The sequence below is a fragment of the Cryptomeria japonica genome, chromosome 10, assembly GCF_030272615.1.
Source record: "Cryptomeria japonica chromosome 10, Sugi_1.0, whole genome shotgun sequence".
NCBI classification, from domain to species: domain Eukaryota; kingdom Viridiplantae; phylum Streptophyta; class Pinopsida; order Cupressales; family Cupressaceae; genus Cryptomeria; species Cryptomeria japonica.
The window spans coordinates 906,880,509-906,901,687 of record NC_081414.1 but is presented as its reverse complement, the minus strand read 5'-3'; positions in this window follow the sequence as shown (position 1 = coordinate 906,901,687).

The following is a 21,179-nucleotide window of genomic DNA, read 5'->3' as shown; positions in this document are numbered from 1 at the left end:
GTGTCTTCTAACATATTTAGCTAATACAGGCTCGGTAGGCTCTGTATGATACTCTTCATCACTCGGTAAATGGATATCTTCCTCATTTCCTTCAACAGTTATCTCGGTAGGACTTCTCGGTTGCACATAGACAAATTCATCATAGTCTTCTGGTTCTTTGGAATTCCTATCATCAGTTCTTTCTGCAAACTCATCAATTTTCACATTTGCACTTTCTACTATTTTGTTAGATGATTTGATCAGACATTTAAATGCTTTGCTTCTAGAAGAATATCCTAGAAATGTTCCTTCTTCACTTTTCTGATCAAACTTGCCATTTCTATCATCTTTATGAACATAGCATTTGCTTCCAAAGATCTTAAAATAACTTACATTAGGTTTCTTTCCATACCAGATTTCATAAGATGTCTTCAAAGTACCTTTCTTCAATTGAGCTCGGTTCAAGGTGTAAACAGCTGTGCTTAATGCTTCTCTCCAAAATGTTTTTGGAACCTTCTTCTCAATCATCAGTGTTCTAGCACAATCCACAATAGATCTGTTTCTTCTTTCAGCTATTCCATTATTCTATGGAGTCCTCAGTGCAGAGACTTGTCTTTTAATACCATGATCATTACAAAATAGGTTGAAATCATCAGATGTGAACTCTCCTCCTCTATCTGATCTAAGACATTTCAGTTGTCTTCCTGTTTCATTTTCAACTCTAGCCTTATACCACTTAAACATTTGAAAAGCTTCTGATTTTTCTTTTAAAAACATTACTGACATCATCCTTGAATAATCATCTACAAATAATATGAAATACTTATCACCATAATAACTTTGAACTTTCATAGGACCACAAAGATCAGTGTGCACAAGATCTAAAATTCCCTTAGAAGTGTAGGACTTACTTGTAAAGTTGGATCTTGTTATCTTACCCATTTGGCATCCTCGGCACATAGCATTCTCAGGTTTTTCAAGACTCGGTAGACCTCTTACTCTGTGTTTCTTACTTATCTTGATCAGATTATCAAAATTAACATGACAACCTTTTATGCTATAACCAAGTGTTATCAATCTTTGCATGCAAACACTTGTTGTGAGTAGAGTCAAGGTGAAATGTATTACCTTTTGTTTGTGTCCCAGTAGCAGCTAACTTTCCATTTTTGTCATGAACTTTGACAATTCCTTTCTGAAATTCTATTCGGTAACCTGTGTTGTTTAGTTGTGCTACACTCAACAAATTGTATTTCAAACCTTCAACCCAATAAACATCATTGCATCTTGCTTTATCAAAAAGTGTTATGGATCCTTTACCTCTTACCAGACATGGTGCATCATTACCAAATCTAACATAGCCTGCATCATAATCTTCTAACATAACAAACTTGTGTTTATCTCCTGTCATATGATGTGAGCATCCACTATCTATAATCCAAGAATCATTAGTGTTTATGTGAGATATTAGGGCTTTTTCTTCATACCTTTCTTCATCTGATCCATCCTTGATAGCCACATAAACAACTTCCTCCGTATCAGTCTCATCTGATTTATCATCTTCAGATTCCTCATCAGCAGTTAAGCAGGTCTTTCTATCTCTTCTTCTGAAGTCTTAGTGACCTCTGTAATGATTATCTTTCTGTCTGTCATCTCAGTAATCTCTCTTTTCAGTGAAATCTTTGTCAGGACAGTTAGAAGCCATATGTCCAATCTTATCACAATTGAAACATTTCAAGGGTAGTTTTCCTTTATACTTACCTTTGCCTCTTGGTAACCTTTTGGCCAATAGTGCTTCAAATTCTTCTTGCTTTTTGATTTCTTCATACAATTTATGTACCTCCTCCATGTTGTTCCAAAATCTTTCACTTGCTCCACTGTGATCTCCTTCAGAGTACTTATACTTTCTTTCATTGTAATCATTAGATTCATTCAGATGAAAAGAACTAAATGCAGATTCAACTTTATTTACCGATGACCCACTGTTATCAAAATTACTTAACTCAAATGCATGTAGCTTACCAATAGTAACATCCAAGGAAACTGGCATATTAGGTACAGACCATAATTCATTGATTGCAGAGACTCGGATTGCATAGGCAGGTAGAAGGGTTCTTAACAACTTATTTGTCACATCCTTTTCTTCAATAGTTCCTCATGCTCCCTTGATTTGATTTAAAATCTCCTTTAGTCTTGTACTGTACTGGGTTATGTTCTCACCTTCATTCATCCTCATAGATTCAAGTTGTCCTCTTAGACTATCAACTTTTGCTCTTTGAACATGTTCATCTCCTCCATATACAAATACGATCTTAGTCCACATTGCCTTTGCATCATTACAGCCTTCTAGATAATTAAACTCAGAATCGGTCAATGCAAATGTTATTTCAATCATTTCTTGAATGTGTTCTTGCTTTGCCTTTATCTCTTCCATAGTCAATGGATAGGTGCTTGGTGTAACAAAATCATTCTCCAGATAATATAAAGCATATTCTCCAACTCCTGATAGATGTAGCTTCATCCTTTTCTGCCATGTAGAGAAACTTGACTTATTCAGCTTAGGTGCATCCCTCTTATACATCTTGGATCTTTAACTCAAGTGCCTTTAAACTTTCCTTTCGGAGTTCGATGCTCTAATACCAATTGATAGTTCTGATACTTAATATAAGTACAGATCCAATAGCCAAAAAGATGAGAGCGGGGGGGGAGGTGAATCATACAAACTTAATCATCAATGAAAACATCAAATTCAACCTCGGTAACACGTATCAATCATATATTAAAACTGCCAAACATGCAAACTCAAAAGCATATGAATAATATAAACCTCATAACACCATATTTAACATGGAAACCCAAATAGGGAAAAACCACTATGGGATTTTGGACCCACTAAGAAATATACTCTTCTAAAGTATGCTCAGCTAAAAGCCAGTCCTGTTAAAGATTACAAAACACATTGCTAGATGTGAACCGGTTAAGGGATTTCCCTCAGATCCGTTAGGATCTTTACTTTGTTAAAAGTGACCTTGTCAAAGGATTTCAAACACTCATTTAGAATGTCACCTTGTTAGAGGATTTACATATAAGATTGTTAAGTCCACTCGGTTAAGAGATTTCCTATCACTTTCACAAACTAATAGTAATACAATCTATCTGCAACTTCACATCTAAAATGCTAAAGCAGATTCTTATTTGTTCAATACAATCTAGACATAGAACTAATCTTGTCTATCTGTTGGGCATCAATACTCTGTTATTCTAACAGGTCTTCAAGTTTCTGTGCTCAGTGATTACTATGTAGCATCCCTATGCATACACTTGCCTGCATACATTTTTTATCAACAGTTCCTTATTTATAAACAATCATCTAACTGCTTAATCTCCTTGATCACATTTCCCATGATCAATCACAGCCATCAGATCTTCAATCTTGTCCAGGTTCATTGTATCTTACGATCTGAAAAATATTTTACCCTTCCTCAGAATTTGCATAATCATCTTGGAACTTGTGTTAGGGTAATGCAGTTCAATCTGAGTTGTAGATCTTCTTGCCGACTTTCCATTGCCTTAGATTCATTAACAAACTTTTTCTACGGCTTGCCAATCATTGATCCGCTCCATCTCATCAGCATCTTTCATTAAATATCACATGTAAACATTTAATGCATTCTATTATAGCTCGGTTACAACTCGGTGAATACTAAACTTTACTCGGTAGACATTCTATCTTCATTAACCGACTGTGATAACCTTAGGGTTTACCGACTAGGTTCTTTGCTTGATAACATAGTATAGTATTACCCTTTACATTTTACAACATATGTATGATGTTATCATGATCTAAAACATCAAGATCTCATCATTGTCTGACTCGATAGAGTTGCCCATTGAATAACTTATCCCTTTATTCATCATATTCTTTCCTGTGTCTTTACCGACTTCTTTATAATTTTCATATCATATTTCTTAAGATATGGCAACATCATACTGAATTAGAAAATCAATTTCTTGGCATCAATGACAAAATAATAATATCAAGATAGTAAAACATCTTTAATCAGTTATGTCCATAATCATCAACAACCTTCTCAATATCCTTGTTATATTTCCAACAACCATAACCTAAGACCAATTTTATTAGGTCGGCTCTAAAAGATATTACAATAAAATCAATTACAAGTAAATTGATAACCGATGCAATATCCGATTCAACATGTTGGCTTAATGCATTTACAATAACAACAAAATCATCTCCAAAGCGTGTCGTGCTAATCTGGAATAGATAAGCCTGTCGGTGCTTATTCTAGACCTATTTACCAGTAACAACAAATATGTAAATACGAATATGCCAATGAACAAATCTCCAAGACAAAGTGTCCAAATGATGTATTCAACATAACCAAGTGTTTTCCATATCATTCCAAGTGTCGATAATAATATATCCTGCCAGTGTACCAGATATCGGTGACTGTGCATAAGTCACTTGCTTGTCGGTAAACATTGCCATTTCTCCAAAGTGCTAGAGTTGTTAAGTGTTAAAGGTGTTGACATAAATGGCAAAACCATATCAACATAACCAAAATACCAACAACTTATGTATGCAATTATTTCCTAAAGATTAATATACAAGGTTCACCATCTCCTTTCCCAAATATTGTGTACACTATTGTGTTGATGAGTTATCTTTGTCCTCTTGATAAATTTGTTTATAGATTTGTTATGATGTGAATCACATGTTGTTGCATTAAGTGAAACATTGAGTTCTTATTGTTTGTGTAAGACATACTGAACCTTCATAGTTGATGAGAAATTGTCTCTTGAGTTGGTAAGATATTCTGTCCACAAAGTGTCATATATACCCCTAGATAGAGGCACTGGTCTATTATTGATTTTTCAAGGTTTTGATCTATATGAATTCAAGGTCCTTGACAAAAAAGCATTCTTCCCAAATCCTATATGAGCCAATCTATGCATATGTCTTTTAGGTCCTAAAAGCAATCTCATTTTCAATATACATTCACAATCATTTCTTTTCAAAGGCATTTATTTAAAGCACATAATAAAGCATAATTGCAGACAACAATTTGCTAGTTTGTAATTTGCTAAAAGGCTTAAATCCACTTTAAATAATCTCTTTTGTGCTTGAGAGTGTGAGGTATACCCGCCTAGGTTTAGTGGAGCCTAATGTGCAGAGGGATTTAGTCTTTGACTATCCCTATTCATTGGCCAATGCTGATTGGACTGCTTGAGGATTTGGAAAGTCTTTGGGTTTTCCAATCTGTGGTTTTGGGCACCAATAGATTGGCAACTCTGGTGGGGAGTTGTCTATAGAATTTCAATTCCAGAATCTATGTTAAGGTGTGCTCCACTGGAAGGAAGAACCCAGGAGATCAGTAAGTAATATTTTCCTCCACAGAAGGTGGCAACTCTATTCTACATAACAAGATCTATTCCAGTTTGTGACTCAACTAAGGGAGAAGATCTAGAAGGAGATGAAAATTTTCCTTTTTGAAAGAAATAGCAATTTCGGTTTAGAATGTTTCAAAGAAAACCATTTATTCTAGATGGTATCAAGCCATTGGATCTCAGAAGCTTTCAATGTATCCCAAACAAGTTTTTCCCTAAGTTTTCACAACTTGTACCAAAATTCCATGGGGAATATGATGAATTAGCACTTGATCATTTGGGCTCATTTTATACATTCGTAAAGGATTATGAGATTTATGCAGAAGATTATGTGATGAATTTATTCATCAGGACATTGAAGGATAATGCAAGAGAAGCCTATGAATCACTCCCTACACAGAGCATCTCATCATGGAGGGAGTTGGAGCAATGGTTCCTTGATGTGTTTCATGATGTAGATGAAGAAGGAAGCATGTGCTATGAGCTAGAAGAAGACCAAGAATACACTATGGAAACAAAATTCTGTGCATCTCCCTTGGATGAATTTTTAAATATAAAAAAAACAAGAAGATGAATCTGCAATAAATTTCTTCATGAGGATGTTCAATATTTATCAAGAGATACCTTCAGATGTCAAGCCTCCATTTTATGAGTTATTAAATAAAATATATAAGTTAGGGTATGACTCTCAATTGTATAGTTTTCTCAGGTATCTACATGATGAAATTGTTGCAGAAGATAATGGATGCAATATGAGATCTATAGAGGGAACACAAAACCTTAATGAAGAGGGAAGTTTGGATTAGATTGAAGAAGAATCCATTGTTGATGAGACCTGCATGGAAATAGACAACATGCAATATCAAAAGGAAGATTGTCTGCTCAGTAGTGAACAAATTTCATATCTTCTGGATAGAGAGTATCAGAGAAATGAGGCAAAGGAAAAAGAGGTGTGTCATGGACAACAGATAGAATGTGCACATGCACCTGGAAATAGGTTCAAATATTTTTCAAATCAATTATGTGATGACATGACAGAGGATGGCTGCCATTCTAAAAAAAATTATGTGATGAGTCCTCCTATTTCTCTGATAAATGCGTTAATGACAGTGAGAGCACATATGATGACCAACAAATTGAAGAAATATATAACTATCAAGATCATTTTAAATGTTTTATAAATCCTCTTTATAATAATGCAGATATAAATGATGAAATGACATACTGCCAGAGTATGTCTAACAAAGATCTCTATGTGTTTTCAAATCCACTGTATGAAGAACAAAAAATATCTCCAGATGATTAGGTGATCTTATCGAGCAATGACATAAATAACAATGAGGATAATTGGGAGCATTGTTATGGATCGGAAAAGTTACATTCTCCAAAGCACACTCAGACAAATAAAATTGGTGATATAATTTTTTCAATAATAAAAGAAAATGTTCATGAGAAAAGTTTAGGGTTTCCAAATAATCTATCTCTCCAACAAAAGGTACAATTGAAAAGTAAGCCTAAGTATGAATTTTTGACTTTAGGTTTACATCAATCACATAGGGGAGTAACAAAGAAAAAGAAAAAATTCTCCCAATTCTGATGTTGATATTGTTAGTATGATTTCACCTAATCACAACAAGGAAATAAAGGTTGAAAGCCAACATCTCTTAGGAGAAATGGAGAAGCCCTATAAAATAGGGACGAATATTGATGTATTTCCAAATATAGGATTATTTCAAAGGAAAAACCCTTATAAGGATAAAAGCATGATGGTTCAGAGGAATTTGATTTCCTATATGGTAAATTCAAGAAGGAGCGGTAAAAAGAAATATGTCGGGGATGATTTGGAGTGTATCCATAAAGTAAGGAGAGATAATGTGATATTAAAAAATATTAGAAAGTCTCAAAAGATAAAACTTTATAAATCAAATGATATAACGATTTATAAAAGTTTGATGCCATGTGTGGTAAAAACAAAAGGAGATTGTTGTGATTCTTTAAGCATGGAATATCAAGACAAAAATAAAATATATTACAACATATATGGTAAACATGAAAATATGACAATCGATAAGCTTTACAATGAAATTGGATTGGTTGATGATATGTGCCAAACTAGAATATTTTTGCATGATGAGAACCAGGTGTTTGATCTAGGAAAAATGAGCGCCCATGTTTTTGGGACCTAGGGGAAACCCGATGTAGTTTTAACATAATCTACATAAGGGAGGTGATTGGCAATGGTCTACTCTACCAAAGAAAACTGGATTCTTGCTATGCCTGCAAGGGGCATACATCCCCAGACAGAGCCATTGTTGGGGCTTTAAATTTCCAAATAATTTCAAGCACCCTACTATTGAAAATGGTGGTCACTTCATGGAAATGACACATAATGGATGATTAATAATTTGAACAAGTAGAGTAAAGGAGGATATGAATAAATTAATTCCAATGGACCCCATGAAATACTAGTGTTTTTTATCTGTAGAAAAGACCCATTTTAAAAGTGTATGTTTTCTACCACGACAAAACTTTTCAGATTCATATCTAAAGTTTAAGGCAGCTGACCAAACAAAAACCCGAAAGATAGCTTAAAGAAAGGTTATTGACTAACTAGTTTGCATATTAATTTCAAAAGGTTTTGTTAATTTTAATGTAAAATGGTGACTTTTCACCCCAAAAGGGGTATGGTGCCCATTCAACCACATATATAAGTGGTTAAAAAATGTAGATATGAGGGAGAGAGTCATAAGAACAAGATAATGTTGTAAGGATTGAACATCATTTTGTATTAGAGAAGTCTATAGGAAGAAGAAGTATCATTTTGTGCAAGCAATTTGTGATGAAGTATTTACAAGTGCATCTTATGTATGCAATTATTTCCTAAAGATTAATATACAAGGTTCACTGTCTCTTTTCCCAAATATTGTGTACACTTTTGTGTTGATGAGTTATCTTTGTCCTCTTGATAAATCTATTTATAGATTTGCTATGATGTGAATCACATGTTGTTGCATTAAGTGAAAGATTGAGTTCTTATTGTTTGTGTAACACATACTGAACCTTCATAGTTGATGAGAAATTGTCTCTTGAGTTGATAAAATATTTTGTCCACAAAGTGTCATATATATCCCTGGATAGAGGCACTAATATGTTACTGATTTTTCAAGGTTTTGATATGTATGCATTCAAGGTCCTTGACAAAATAACATTCTTCCCAAATCCTATATGAACCAATCTATGCATATATCTTTTAGGTCCTAAAAGCAATCTCATTTTCAATATACATTCACAATCATTTCTTTTCAAAGGTATTTATTTAAAGCACATAATAAAGCATAATTGTAGATAACAATTTGCCAGTTTGTAATTTGCTAAAAGGCTTAAATCCACTTTAAATAATCTCTTTTGTGCTTGAGAGTGTGAGGTATACCCACCTAGGTTTAGTGGAGCCTAAAGTGCAGAGGGATTTAGTCTTTGACTATCCCTATTTGTTGGCCAAAGCTGATTGGACTGTTTGAGGATTTGGCAAGTCTTTGGGTTTACCAATCTGTGGTTTTGGGCACCAACACTGTCATTAATCCTAATAGTAGACACATGAAAATCAGGTTCAAACTTCATAGCTCCACAAGGTCCAAATTCTTCAAGATCAAAAGCAGATAATTTCCCAACAAAGGTATCTCTATTGACAGAAGTATTAGCCATTGTTCTCGATTCATTAATTGCAGTAGCCTTCATCTTGTAAGCTGGTGGTAAATCTTTCAGAACTCTAGAAACTATTTCATCCTCACTCAAAGTTCCACCACAACATTGAATTCCCATAACAATTTCATTTACTATTTCCATGAATGTAGTAATCCTTTCATCTTCTTCCATCTTCAAGTTTTCATATCTCACCCGATAACCATCAAGTTTAGCAATCTTAACAGTAGGGTCACCTTAATTAAGAGTCTCCAACTTGTCTCATATAGCCTTTGTAGATGATTTGTCAGTTAATCCCAATATTTGCTGATCAGAAAGTGCACACAAGAGGGCTTCTCTTGCTCTACAATCATTCTCAAGCTCCTTATCCAAGTTTGTTGGAGGTGAATTCCTAGATGCCGGATATAAGATGTTACACCATTCTCTGTGATCTCCCATATCTCCCTACCGAGACATCTCGGATGAGTCTCCATCTGAATATTCCATACTCTATAATTTTTTCCATCAAGCCTAGGAATATCTCTTCAAAAGAGATGAACTTGAACTATTAGTCGTGATAGGATCTTCCTTAAGTGGTTAAGCTTCTGCAGAGAGGACTAGAGCTCTAATACTAATTGTTAGACAGTTCAAATAACCAGAAGACAACTGAGAGGGGGGGTGAATCAGTTGTCACCAGATTATCAGAACCCAAAAGATCAATACCAGAATGCATAGACCAATTACTGAAATAGAAGATAAACAAATTAAGCATAAACAACAATCAAAGAATAAATACCATCCACATGACACCAAGTTTTGTATGTGGAAAAACCCGGTAAAGGGAAAAACCATGGTGGGAAGCCTACCCATAGTTAGATAATAATTTTGTAGTAACTATGTGATTATAATTGAGGGGCCTACACTTGCAAGAAGGCCAACAGCCTAGAGCTCACTGACTACATAGAAATCCAGACTACAATCCAAAAGAATGAATGAACTGCAAAGATAGTCTCCTATGTGTGAGTACAGTTCCAGTTAAGCTCAATACCGAAGGACTAAATCCTCTTACATAAACCTATCTTGATCACCAATGATCAACCAAATCCTCATCCTGAATGAGTATTCCATTACTCGCTCTTATTATATGGCATATCCCTTACACACATGATCTACAATGAGATCTTACATCATATATATACAAACCCTCAACCACAAACAATAAGGTCGGCCACCAGACAATAAAACAATTACATAATTATAAATCATGTCTTCTTGAGACCAAACAAATAATATCCAACCCATAAGACATCCCAGAAACACATCGAGAAGTTCAATCGACACATTACATTAAGTCGGTCCATAACCTAGATAATACCGGGACCCAATATAGGTCCACACATAATAAAGAAATTATCCCAATCAACTAAGTCTCGAACATGATCACCATCAGCATCCTAAAACTCTACTAGAAGTTGCACCAACACCACTTATGCATATCATCAAAGATCTTCAACAAATCTTTGTTGGTGAAATCTTGACCGAAACAACACACCAAGCTTGCCAGCAAGCATGATAGAATTCGATCACTAGATCAAAACCAACTGATTGGACATGAATCTGAATAGCATGAATAAGACAATTCCATAACCCAAACACTGGATCATACCTAAGCATGACGATCCAATCTAACCAGAAACTAAACAACCTACTGAGACCAGAAGGATATCAATGCAACAGATAATCAATTCCTGCAAATGGCCAGCACCATCATGGAAAGAATTGATGAGCTAGTTTCAAACTTGGTTCAAACATGAATTCGAGTCATTTTCCACTTGCGCAAGCAATAATGGTGAACAATATGGTGATGCCTAATCCCAAAATAACATTAAAGACGTTTCAGAATTATTTTTGATTCACAAAACAATTCAGAAGTGAGTAGAAGGCGATTCTAAAATTAGAGAAGATTTGAGCGAGTTATCATAGTGCATAATTAAGGTTTTCTTAGTGCTTTCAAAATTATAAGTTGCTTACCTTCCCTTCTATGTTTTCAAATCTAGATAGGGTAAATTGTGTGAGGTTCTAGTGAAAGGATTTAATATTGTTGTAGGGTTTTATAGTCTTGGAAAAAGGAATTTAAGAATTTTTCATTCTTCTATGTTGGAATTGTCAATTCTTGTGTTGAGCGCTAGTCTCTATTCCCTGTTTATCGATAATTATCAAGAAGGCCCTAGTTTAGTAAAATGGCTCCCTCATGAAACCACTCAGGACAAATAGAATATTTGAGGAGTAATTTGTATGATGATTTTCTAGACCAATTAAAACCATCAATAAATGATAAGTATTAGGGGATAAATCTTATTCAAGGGAAAACCCTATGAGAAGGGTTAGTTTATAAAGCATACACAATTTCAAATGCTAGGGTACCCATGACTAGGATAGACATGTTTAAGTTATGGTGAGGATAGAAGAATTTGTACTCTCCATTCTCAAGTGCATGGTAGTATGACTTAAGCAAGTTGGTGGTGCCTAAAGTGTTCATGAATATTGACCTTCTTAGAGCAGTTGCATATAAGTATGACCACATTTAAAGAGTAATAAGGGGGAATGATGGAGAGGTCTTGTTGACAATCCAAAGGGAGGAATTCCAAGAAGTTTTTGATTTATATGAACCCTCTGCTGCCCTGATTTAAGTAAATTTGAATGAAATAAAGGTTGAGTATTATAGAACAAAGGGTTTTGTCAGATCAATCCTTCTCACAACCCACTTGGCAAAAGCGGGAGACACATCATACCATATTGGCCCAAGTTCAATGGAGACTTTTCCAATCGGTTCTTTCATCAAGTATTTTTAGGCCACTTTCTTTTCTCTGTGACAATTTTTGGTTTTTAACCCTTTCACGATTATGCCACCAGATTACATGCATATGGCCATTCAGAATCAGCATCCTGATTTTACTATGGTTTTTTATTTCGCACCATATCTTGAAGAAAAGAACCACGAGGGACTATTAGACATTATTTATAATGTATTAAGCACTAACTTCTTTTGGTATTCATTGTTGATGCATGTGTTCTTGTATAAGAACTCAGATTATTTGGAAGATAACATGAATCTCAGAAGGACAATTAATAATGTTGAGATATTGTGTGTTAGGTCCCAGGAAGGACAACTAAGAGGAGGGGGGGTGAATTAGTTGTAAACTAGTTTACAATAAATTGTAATCCAAATGCAAATTATTCCAACTTAAAATTAATGTCGATAAACTAAACTTAAGTGTTGGTAAAATAGATTAACAGATATAGCAGTACCTGTTTAACTCAATGCATAAAACAGAAATAGAAACAACATCCACAACACATAACATAGAGATTTTGACATGGAAATCCGATAAGGGAAAAACCATGGTGGGAAACCTTACCCACAATCAAATGATACTACTACAGATAGTATGTGTATACAAATGGGGTTTGGACATGCAGAAAGGCCAACCACCTAGAGCTCACTACTCAATCACAAAATAGGAGTCACACTGACTACACAATTGTATGGTTAAATCCAATGATAATGTACTACTCAAAATAACATCTCCAATACTAAATTCAGTATCGGTTAAGCTCTAAACATGAGTGCCAAAACACCTTCATAACCTTCCTTCAACCTTCAAATAGTGTCTACATGATTCGCACAAGGATCTGCTTATTTTCGCTCTTCAATATTCGAACACACTCATACCATAACCATATCCCATATCCCGATCTTCAATAAGATCTTAGAATCATTTATACAAAACCTAAGACCAAATGTATAGGTCAGCTCACTAAAGATATTACAATTAAATAAATTACAAATAAGTCTTGATGTGATACAACATGTCGGCTAAATACATTTACCATATTATCCAATCAATTAAAAATCTCCATAACGTGTCATGCTGATCTGGAGTACTGGTCCATAACCAGGACCTATCTGTCAGTAAATGAAAATTTGTCAACCTGATTAGACCAATAAGAAAAACACCAAATCCAAACTTCCAATCCATGTCTTTGACATAACCAAATGATCTCCAAGTTATCATCATTGTCGGTGAACAATATAACCTGCTAGAGAACACATATCGGTGAGCATAATGTAAACCTCCAAGAAGATAAGTCTTGACATCAATGACAAAACCAATGCAACACATGAAAAATTCATCCATAATACCAACAATCTCCCCCTTTGGCATTGATGGCAACACTTGATGGAAAACATCTAAGTGCCAAAAATAGAATGCCAAAAACCAATAGACCAACAATCTCCCAAAGGTAGATCAATACAAAGTTCTGTAACATAAATAAAAACCAAAACCAAAGTAGATCTCTCCAAGTAGAATGATCATCTCTCCCCAAATACAAAGTTTTTCTATAGATATCTCTCCCCCTTTGACATCAAATGCCAAAGCTTCAAAACTTAATATTCGGCCAACTACTCCCCCTGAGATGTAGCTCTCCTTCATCAAAGCCAGAAAAATATTTTTCTATTAGTCCCTACCGGTTTGATGTCAATCTTCAACATATAAGTCTCTGCCTGTGGGGAAATTACCCCAACTGCTCTCTGAGATATTCAAATGTTTCCTTAGGCAAAGGCTTTGTAAGGATATCTATAATTTTCTCTTTAGTATTCACATAAACCAATTTCACTTCATTTGCTTCAGTATTCTCTTTTAAAAAATTATACTTAATAGAAACATGCTTTGTCTTAGAGTGAAATACCGAATTCTTTGATATATCAATTGCTGCTGAATTATCACAATAAATGATTATTGTTTCTTTGCATTTTACCTTTATATCCTTCAACATTTTCTTAATCCATAATACCTGAGTACAATTAGTTGTTGCTGCAACATATTCTGATTCTACTGTTGATAATGATGTACAAGTCTTCTTCTTGCTTATACATGAAATCAATCTTATGCCAAGAAAGAATGCATCGTTAGTGGTACTCTTTATGTCATCTATATCTCCTTCCCAATTTGCATCAATGTATGCACATAAATCAAAATTTTCATCTTTAGGATACCATAAACCAAGATTTGTTGTGCCTTGTAGGTACCGGAAAATCCTTTTAACTATTGATTCATGATTTTCTTTAGGATTTCTTTGAAATCTTGAAACAATACATACTCAATTCATTATATCAGGTCTTGTTTGTGTTAAATATAGTAAACCTCCAATCATAGGTTTGTACCTTGTTAGATTAATAGGAGCTGAATCATCCTTCAATGTCAATTTATCAGTTGTAGTCATAGGAGTACTTACCGGTTTGGAATTTTCCATACCAAATTTCTTCAAAAGTTCCTTCAAGTACTTTGTTTAACATATGAATATACCTTTATCTATTTGTGAAATCTGCAAACCTAAAAAGAATTTTATCACTCCAATCATAGACATTTCAAATTCTTTTTGCATCTTGTTAGCAAAGTCCTTACATAATCCATCTTCACCGGCAAAAATGATATCATCCACAAATACTTCAATAACCAAAATATCATAATTGGTAACTTTTTAATACAAATTGTTTTCAGCATTACCTTTTGTGTAACCAAGCTTCAAAAGATATTTAGCCAATCTAGAATACCAAGCTTTGGGAGCTTGCTTTAATCCATATAAAGCTTTCCTTAACCTGCAAACTATATCCATATTATCTGTCAAAGAAACTCCATTAGGTTGTTCAATATAAACTTCTTCCTCAAGATCTTCATTCAAAAATGCACATTTTACATCCATTTGATAAAGTTTATAGTTCTTATGAGATGCAAATGCAAGAAATAGTCTAACTGCCTCAATTTTGGCTACTGGTGCAAAGGTTTCATTATAATTAATTCCTTCTTTCTGTGAATAACCTTTACAAACTAATCTTGCTTTGTTCCCGATTACTTCTCCATCTTCATTAATTTTATTCCTAAATATCCATGTAGTTCCAATTACATTTATGTCTTTGGGTCGGGAACTAATGTTTAAGTATTGTTCTTTTCAATTGTTCTAATTCATCTTCCATTGCTTTTATCCAATGTTCATCCTGACATGTTTCAATAACTGATGCTGGTTCAACTTGAGAAATTAAACATACCTCTTCATTTGCCAATCTTCCTCTAGTCATAACACCTTGATTCTTGTTTCCAATTGTCTGATTCTCTGAATGATTCAATCTTACATGCCTGGGTTTATTATGATTAACATTCACATGTTGTTATTCTTTAGTCACTGTTGAGTTTTCTGATGATGCCAGTTTGACTAAGTCTACATTTTGTACCGGTGTAATCTATGTCGATTCATGTATATTCATTTCAACTGCCAGTTCTATAGATCTTGAATCTCCTCCAAAATGTTCATCTATCTTCACATTAGTACTCTCAATGATGTTCATCTATATGCCTTGCTTCTAGAAGAATAACCAAGAAATATTCCTTCATCACTTCTAGGATCAAACTTGCCAATATACTCATCTCTTCTAATATAGCATTTGCTTCCAAATATTTTGAAATACTTAAGAGTAGGAATATGACCAAACCATAGTTCATAAGGGGTCTTACCAGTTTCACTTTTGATGTGAACTCTATTAAAAGTATAAACCACTGTATTCATTGCTTCTCTCCAGTACACATGAGGTAGATTTGCTTCCATTAACATGGTTCTTGCTACATCCAGAATAATTTTGTTCTTCCTTTCCACAACTCCATTCTGCTGGGGTGTCCGAGGTGCTGATAGTTGTCTTTTGATTCCATTCACTTCATAGAATGCATTAAATTCTCTAGATGTAAATTCTCCTCCTTGATCTAAACTTAAACATTTGATTTTCTTGGCAGTTTCATTCTCTACCATTTCCTTGTATATCTTGAATCTTTCAAAAGCTTCTGATTTCTCCCTGAGAAAAGTAACCCAACACATTCTACAATAATCATCAATTATTAGCATAAAGTATCTATCTCCTTGTAGATTTCTTGTTCTTGTTGGACCACAAAAGTCAGTATGGATTACGTCAAGAATATTATTGGATTTTTTAGTAATGCTCTTAAATGTTGTTCTAACTTGCTTTCCCATTTGACATTCCTTACATACCGGATTATGAGGTTTCACAATCTTAGGTAAATCCCTTACTGCCTTAGTTGAACTTATCTTTACAATGCAATCAAAATTCACATGACAGAGTCTTTTATGCCATAACAAACTTTCATCAATTTGTGCAATTAAACATGTTTTATCATGGGTATTTAAGTAAAAGATATTACCTTTAATCTGATTACCGGCTGCAATCTCCAATCTAGTTTTGTTTATGATTTTGCATTTTCCATTCTTGAATTGTAACTGAAATCCTTTTTCCACTAACTGACCAACACTCAAAATATTATGCTTTAAGCCTTCTACATAATAAACATTGTCAATATTGTGCTTACCATCCAAAGATATAGTGCCTCTTCCTTTGATTAAACAAATTTTTATCATCTCCAAACCTTACTAGACCTCCATCAATTTCCTGAAAAGATAAGAATTTTCTTTTATCACTAGTTATATGATGCGAGCATCCAAAATCAATGATCCGTTCACCTTTTTCTTCAATGTTAGCTGCCAATGCATGCTCTACCGATTTGACAATAGGTGTCGATTGATCTTCTTTTATTGCAACAAAAGCCCATCCGATATCTACTAGATCTTCATCTGAATCATCTATAACACCTTCATGTGCATAGTAACATGGCTTATCTCTATTTTTCTTAAATTTGTATCTTTGATATTCAAGGTTAGGCTTATATGATCTTTTTGTTTCCTCCCTTAATCTTGCATGTCTATGAGGACATCTAAATGCCATATGACCAACTTTATTGCAATTAAAACATTTGAAAGGTGCTTTACCTTCATGCTTACAACCTGTTGGACCTTTAGTCATCTTCTTTGCAAATAGTGCTTCAAGTTCTTCAATTTCTTCATTTTCTCTTCTCATATCTTAAAGTTCTTTTGCATAAAGTGCTTTCCAATCAGTTTTGTCAGAAGATGATGATGTTCATGTTGATGATGATGATTTGAAAGCTAAAGGAGTCTTTATAGTAGCAACAGGACCAAACTCTTCAAGTTCAAATGCAAAAAGTTTTCCAACCAAAGTATCTCTAGGAACTGAAGTATTAGGCATTGTTCTCATTTCATTAATAGTAGTCACTTTCATTTTGTAAGCCGGTGGCAATGCTCTTAAAAATTTAGACACAATTTCATCTTCACTTAAGGATCCTCCACAACAATGTATTCCTAAAATAATTTCATTAACTATTTCCATAAATGCAGAAATTCTTTCACCTTCTTCCATTTTCAAATTTTCATACTTGACCTGGTAACATTCTAGTTTTGCAATCTTGATAGTGGTATCTCCTTTATTCAGTGTTTCCAGTTTATCCCAAATAGTTGTAATAGTAGATCAGTCTGATAATCCCATGACTTTCTGATATGATAATATGCTCAAAAGTGCTTCTCTTGCTTTTCAATCATTGTCCATGTCCTTAGCCAATGTTGGTGGATGAGGTTGATTTGGAATAGGAGCAACCTAGCCATTCTTAATAACATCTCATATGTCTCTTCCAATGCAGTTCAGATGTGTTTCCATTCTGATCTTCCATATACCATAGTTAGTTCCATCAAGCTTCGGACTTTCCTTCCTGAAAATATTTGTTGCCATAGGATCTCCTCAAGCTGTTAGGCTTCTACAAAAAGAGGACTTTGCTCTGATACCAATTGTTAGGTCCCGGGAAGGACAACTGAGAGGGGGGTGAATTAGTTCCAAACCAGTTTATAATAAATTCTAATCCAAATGCCAATTATTCCAACTTAAACTTAATGTTGGTAAACCAAACTTAAGTGCCGGTAAAACAAATTAACAGATATAGTAGTACCGATTTAACTTAATGCATAGAACAGAAAGAGAAACAACATCCAAAACACATGACATAGATATTTTAATGTGGAAACCCGATAAGGTAAAAACCACGGTGAGAAACCTTACCCACTATCAGAGGATACTATTGCAGATAGTATATGTATACTAAAGGGATCTGCACATGCAAAAATGCCAACCACCTAGAACTCACTGTTCAATCACAAAATAGGAGTCACACTAACTACACAATTGGATGGTTAAATCCAATGATAATGTACTGCTCAAAATAGCATCTCCAATGTTGGATTCAGTACTGGTTAAGCTCTGAACATGAGTGTCAAACCACCTGCATAACCTTCCTTCAACCTTCAAATAATGTCTGCGTGATTTGCACAAGGATCTGCTTATTTTCGCTCTTCAATATTCGAACACACTCATACCATAACCATATCCCATATCCCAATCTTTAATAAGATCTTACAATCATTTATACAAAACGTAAGACCAAATGTATAGGTCGGCTCACTAAAGATATTACAATTAAATGAATTACAAATAAGTCTTGATGCGATACAACATGTTGGCTCAATACATTTACCATATTATCCAACCAATAAACAATCTCCATAATGTGTCATGTTGATCTGGAGTACTGGTCCATAACCTAGACCTATCTGCCGGTAAAGGCAAATCTATCAACCTGATTAGACCAATAAGAAAAACACCAAATCCAAACTTCCAATCCATGTCTTCAACATAACCAAATGATCTCCAAGTTATCATCGCTGCTGGTGAACAATATAACCTACTGGTGAACACATACCGGTGACTGTGCATAAGCCACTAACCATATCGATGAACATAATGTAAACCTCCAAGAAGATAAGTGTTGAAGATACCATGAATCTCAGAAGGACAATTAATAATGTTGAGATATTGTGTTTCTATGGAGTATGGATATGTCATGGCACAGACAGGAAGTTAGTTTTATAAGATTTGACAATGGTTTTGCTTCCAAATTAAGGCAAGGATTGACAGTAAATTTGCCAAGGATTCCTACATAGCTACATGATTTCTTGAGACCAAAGGAGAGGTTTCCAATCATGAGAATTGATCATAATTGGGGGGATATTATCCCTTACCCAGTCAGCACGGTCATTAGATTTTATGGTTTCCTGGGTGAACTTCATGTGCTACCCCTTAATGTCCCATTGAGATTAGGGTTTGTTGAATTAATTTGGCAAATAGGTTGTATCTAAGATAAGGATTTGAGGGGTAAGGGCAAGGGAACTATCTTCCCTAGTTACATGGTTATTCCATACTTTTCTATTATGAAAGGAGGGTATGTGCATTTTGATAATTTTTTTGCACCATACCAATTGGGGGTTGGTGTAATCCAAAGGGGTTCTATAATGTTTTCAGGAAAAGAATAAAAAGAGTTGCATTGCCTCATGAACACCATTTTCCTGAAGATGTAATCAGAAATGATTTTGATTTGTCTGCTCAAGATTGGAAGAAGGAGAAATGGATAGCTTTTAGAAAGCTATGGACAGTTGTATAAAAAATGGACCCAAGTTATATTCCATTAAGAAGCTTCAATCCTTTCTGTGCCAAAGTTGATTTTGTTATCAATAATTTTGATGAGCTAATTCTTTCTTTAAAAGAGAAGAAGACCAGGCTTGAGGGAATTCATAGCCGACAGGTTGAGAAGAAGAATATACTACGACCTACACCTATTTCACCTGTAGATGCAGCCATAATTATTCAAATCAGGATTAAACAACCAGGATCACCTCTACCTCTACCTCACAAAATGGATGGGCTAGTAGAAACTAGAACTAGTTATGAACCCCCCCCCCCAACCCCGAGGGGTGATATTGTAATAAAAAGAGTAAGGGATGAGGAGAGTAGTGATGAGGATAGCGGTAGTGACAGTGGAAAGTTGGTGAGGAGGAAAGGAAGAAGTTAATGAGGGTACAACTAGTCCTAGAGATATAGATTAGACCTCTGAGAGGAGTCCAGATTATTGATCTAGAAGACTCGGATAGAAGCCCCTCACCACCACATGTGCCTTCTTCGCCTCCCAAACAATTTGAAGAGCATGGAGGAGATCGGAAAATAGAAGAACAACATGATGAAGACACCATTGAAATAACAAATGCAAAAATGCAAATTGGTGTTCCTCATGAGTTACCTACTCTGGAATTTGAGATCATGCCTCTTGATATTCAAAGAAGTGCATTTAGGGATGATAGAAAGGAGTCATGTGACAAATTTCTTGAGGATGAAGCTTTTGTGAGAAGCCTAAATTTCTGTAAAATGATGTGGAGAGTTAAAATTGATGAATACAAGAAGATAAGTACCAAGAGAATGGCCCAAAGGTTGAATAGGTCTGACCAAGAAAATCAAGAAGAGGTCAACGCTGAAATAATGGAAGAGTTCAAGGCAATTTCTGTAGATGAAGGCAGGAAGATTGTAAATTAGGCTATTATATTGATTTTTTCTAAATGGGACATAGTTGATGCAGTGGCATTTGATATAAGTATAAAATCAAAAGGCCAACAATATAGCTCATAAGAGGAAGCAAGGTTGGCACTCAAAGGATTGGATTTTATAGAGGATCATGCAACCTCGGCAATATGTTCACTAGAACAAGGGCCTAGGAGGTCTAATATAAATTATATAAATCCAAAGTTGAAATTAGGTCTCATTGTAAAGAGATCCTCTGAAGCATCATATCCTGAAGCAACAAAGCTAGTTGTTGATACGACCAAATTGGCCCATGAAACTGCAAAAAGAAAGGCTAAGGAGAAGCAGGAATTAATGAAGAAGTTTGAGCAAATTTTTAATGATTATAATGAAGTCCAATAGAAATATGTGGAGCTGTAGACTAAAGTTTATCTCCTTGAATGGAGACAACTAGGATCACCCTCTTCAACACTTGTCATTACATCAATCCCATCAACATCTAGGTCTCCACCAGTCTCACACATAGATGTATCAATTCAATTTGACAATGAGACAGATATACCAACAATACCACTATTACCTTGTGTTGATGATGATTCTGAGCCTACTAGATCTATTGATCCAATCAGAGCTCAAATTTTGGAAAAGATTGATGAGTTGAAGAAAAAGTTAAAGAAGTCAGAAGATCAATCTGCCAATAAGAAGAGAGAGATAGTCAGCTTTGTGTTGACTCATTTAAATGAGAAAG